This window comes from Micromys minutus (assembly GCF_963924665.1).
Source record: "Micromys minutus genome assembly, chromosome: X".
NCBI classification, from domain to species: Eukaryota; Metazoa; Chordata; class Mammalia; order Rodentia; family Muridae; genus Micromys; species Micromys minutus.
Window position 1 is genome coordinate 27,076,890 of NC_137970.1, and position 4,366 is coordinate 27,081,255.

The window sequence follows — 4,366 nt, forward strand, 5'->3', positions numbered from 1 at the left end:
CATAAAGCCACCAGGAGATTCTGTTAGGTCAACCTTCTCTCAGAAAGATGTAACTTTTCCTGCTGTCTCTTTCTTTCTAGTGCTGGATAGAGCTTATGTATGCTTTTCCTGGTACTCTTCACTTTTTCTATGAAGCTGTGCCCCACCCCTACATTTTTGCCTTGTGGCTACTTCCTCAATAAACCTCAGAGACTTACTCATAAAGCACAGCTTTCTTTCTCTTCTCTAGCTCCTTCTCTAGGTGCCTACTGGGATTTACAGCTTACCTGTCCTGTTTTGGAGGTTTGTTTGTTTGTTTGTTTGTTTGTTTTATACTCCAGTTTTCTTATGAGTCAATTCTTACATTCTTTTATTAATAGGACTAAGAACTCTGAGAGGAGATCCTAATTTTGTGGTAACTTATTATGAAAGTAATCTTTAACTATTTTTCATTATATTGAATACTTCTACTCAAAAACAAGGACTGGTTCCTCTCTACTAACAGGAATTTTAAAACTGAAGGAAAGCAATCATGTATAACAGACAATGTATTTTTGCAGATATTTGGCTCAGTAGCTCTCTAAATAAGCATTTTGCCAGGGTTTGAATGGATGGGGCAGTGTGTCTCATTCCTTCTTTATACTACTCCACTGTTTATGATTGTGGTCTGCACATCTATATACCAATTCAATAGAGCCTCCAAGTCTCTAGAGTCATACAGACAAAACACAAGGTTAGAGTCACCTTCACACATCCTAGACTTGCTGTGCAAGTTGGATGTGGTCCAGGCCCACCCTGCTGTACTACTACTTGGTTTTCCCATCAAGATGCCTGAGAAAGTGCATCATGAAGAGGAAGAGGTGGAGACCTTTGCCTTTCAGGCAGAAATTACCCAGCTCATGTCCCTCATCATTAATACTTTTCACTCAAACAAGATTTTCCTCCAGGAATTCTGATGCCCTGGACAAGATTTGGTACAAGAGCCTGATGTACCCTACCAAATTGGACAGTGGGAAAGAGCTGAAAATTGACATCATTCCCAACCCCCACGAGCACACACTGACTTTGGTGAACACAGCATTGGCTTGACCAAGGCTTACCTCATAAATAACTTGGGAACCATTGCTACCATTGCTAAGTCTGGTACAAAGGCATTCATGGAGCTTCTCCAGACTGATGCAGATATCTCCATGATTGGGCAATTTGGTGTCAGATTCTACTTGGCCTATCTAGAGGCAGAAAAAGTGGTTGTGATCACAAAACACAATGATGATGAGCAGTGTGCCCAGAGTCTTCTGTTGGCGGGTCCTTCACCATCCGTGCAGACCATGGTGAGCCCATTGGCTGGGGTACCAAAGTGATCCTTCACCTGAAAGAAGACCAAACAGAGTACTTAGAGGAGAGAAGGGTCAAGGAAGTGGTGAAAAAACATTTGCAGTTCATAGGCTATCCCATCACCCTCTACTTGGAGAAGGACTAAAAGTAGATCAGTGATGATGAGGCAGAGGAAGAGAAGGGTGAGAAAGAGGAGGAAGTTAAGGAAGATGAGGAGAAGCCTAAGATTGAGGATGTGGGATCTGATGAGGAGGATGACAGCGGTAAAGATAAGAAGAAGAAAACAAAGAAGATCACAGAGAAGTACATTGACCAGGAAGAGCTGGATAAGACGAAGCCTATCTGGACCAGAAATCCAGATGAAATCACTCAAGAGGAATATGGTGAATTCTACAAGAGTTTCACCAATGATTGGGAAGACCACTTGGCAGTCAAGCACTCCTCTGTAGAAGGTCAATTGGAATTCAAGGCATTGGTCTTCATTTCTCTGAGAGCTTCCTTTGATCTTTTTGAGAACAAGAAGAAAAACATCATCAAATTGTATGTCCGTCGTGTGTTCATCATGGACAGCTGTGATGAACTGATACCTGAGTACCTCAACTTTATCTATGGTGTGGTTGATTCTGAGGACCTGCCCCTGAACATCTCCTGAGAAATGCTCCAGCAGAGCAAGATCCTGAAAGTATTGTGGAGAAGTGCCTTGAGCTCTTTTTGGAGTTTACTAAAGAAAAAGAGAACTACAAGAAATGTTATGAGGTGTTCTCCAAGAATTTACAGTTGGGAATAATCCACAAGGATTCCACTAACCATCACTGCCTCTCTGAGCTCCTTCGCTATCACACCTCTCAGTGTGGAGATGAGATGACTTCCCTGTATGCATCTCACATGAAGGAGACCCAAAGTCCATCTACTATATCACTGGTGAGAGCAAAGAGCAAGTGGCCAACTCCGCCTTTGTGGAGCGTGTGTGGAAATGAGGCTTTGAGTTGGTATATATGACTGACCCTATTGATGAGTACTGCGTGCAGCCGCTCAAGTAATTTGATGTTAAGAGCCTGGTCTTAGTGACTAAGTAGGGCCTGGAGCTACCAGAGGATGAGGAGGAGGAGAAGAAAATGGAAGAGAGCAAGGCAAAGTTTGAGAATCTCTGCAAGCTCATGAAGGAGATCTTGGACAAGAAGGTTGAAAAAGTGAAAGTCTCCACTAGGCTTGTGTCTTCACCCTGCTGCATTGTGACAAGCACCTATGGCTGAACAGCCAACATGGAATGGATCATGAAAGCCCAGGCACTGCAAGACAACTCTACAATGGGCTACATGATGGCCAAGAAACACCTAGATATCAACCCTGACCACCCCATTGTGGAGACCCTGCGGCAGAAGGCTGAGGCAGACAAATGCAACAAAGCTGTTAAGGACCTGGTGGTAGTGCTGTTTGAAACTACTCTGCTCTCCTCTGGTTTCCCCAAACCTACTCCAACCACATCTACTGCACAATTAAGTTTGGCCTGTGCATTGATGAAGATGAGGTCACCACAGAAGAGCCCAGGGCTGCTGTTCCTGATGAGATCCCCCACTGGAGGGTGATGAGGATGCCTCTTACATGGAAGAAGTGGATTAAAGGCTCTTGGGAAGCCCATTCCCTCTGTTTAGTATCCCTGTGGCTCCCCCAACAGCCTTGACTGGCCCTGACCCATCTGGTCTGCTCACGTCTACAAGAATCTCTTCTATCCTGTCCTTGTGCCTTAAGGCAGGAAGATTCCCCTGCCACAAAAATAGCAAGGTTGGGTTTGTGTATTCTAGGGGGTGGGGTATTTGTTTGTTTAATTTTGTTTTGAAATTTAAAGTATGCAAAATAAAAAAGATTCAGTTTTCAAAAAAAACACAAGGCTATTAGTGTTTTTCAGAACTTAGTTTAGGCTAAGAAGCAAGAAATTACTATATCATCTACAGAAGTATTAATCTGTAAATATCATGAAAAGGATTCTACACCCACTTAGAGAAATCTGCTCCCATGGTTGGAATATTGTAACTGCCAGTTAAATGCTACCAAACCTGACCCAATCTAGTCCCTCAGTCCTCATCATGAGAGATCTCTGAATATTTAATGCTGTCTCAGAGCATTCAGACCAAAACTAAAACTGATTGACACGATATTCTCAATCTTGACTGCACATCAGAATCCTTAACCCTCCCTCCCTTTGGGACCTGAACTTGCAATCGGGCTCACAAGTGTGGCTAAAGATGAGAACTACTGTGGTAAATAGGGGACTTCTTGCTGTCTCTGTAGAAAGGGGCATGCCTAGTCAAAGCCATGAAACACAGCAGTTCTTTCTCTTAAAAATACTCATTTTCAAGTTTCATACAAATATATATTCCCCCATATCCCACCCTTTAGTCCCTTTGTTCCCCTACACAATTTTGCTTCTACTCTCATGTCACAGACACACAAAATTTAAAATATCAATATAAAATGTAGGACACACAAAAGCTATATTTCTCATTCTGAGATTGGTTTCATTTGCTTGGTATTTCCAGCTACATTCATTTTTTTCCAGCTAATTTTTTTTCAGAGTAATTTCATCCTTCTTTGTACCTGAGAATAATTCTATTATGGGGACTGGAGAGATGGCTCACCCATTAAGAACACTGGATGCTCTTCTAGGGGACCCAGGTTCAATTCCCAGCACCTACATGGCAGCTCACCACCACCAGTAACTTCAGTACCAGGGGATCCATCACCCTCTTCTGGCTTCCATGGTCACAAGAAATGGAAATGATACACAGACACACATGCAGGCAAATACCTATATACATAAACTGTTTTTTTTTAATTCTATTGGAGATATAGACTACATTTTCTTAATCCCTTAGACACCTAGGCTGGCTGTCTCCATTATTGTGAATTGCACTGCTATACATATTGGTGTGCAAGTATCTCTGGGATATGTTGTCATAGAGTCCTTTGGGTAAATATCTACCAGTGACATGGCTGGGTCATGTGGTATATGGTTCTCAAGGAATCACCATACTGATTTCTACAGTGGATAGAC

At 42.5% G+C, this 4,366-nt stretch overlaps 1 pseudogene across 1 annotated transcript; it reads left to right on the forward strand.

The window, feature by feature from the left end:
• Positions 1–806: 806 nt before the first annotated feature.
• Positions 807–2,934, forward strand: LOC308414606 (heat shock protein HSP 90-beta-like; annotated as a pseudogene). The gene has a single exon. The product of its transcript is annotated as a heat shock protein HSP 90-beta-like (transcript).
• The last annotated feature ends 1,432 nt before the right edge of the window (positions 2,935–4,366 follow it).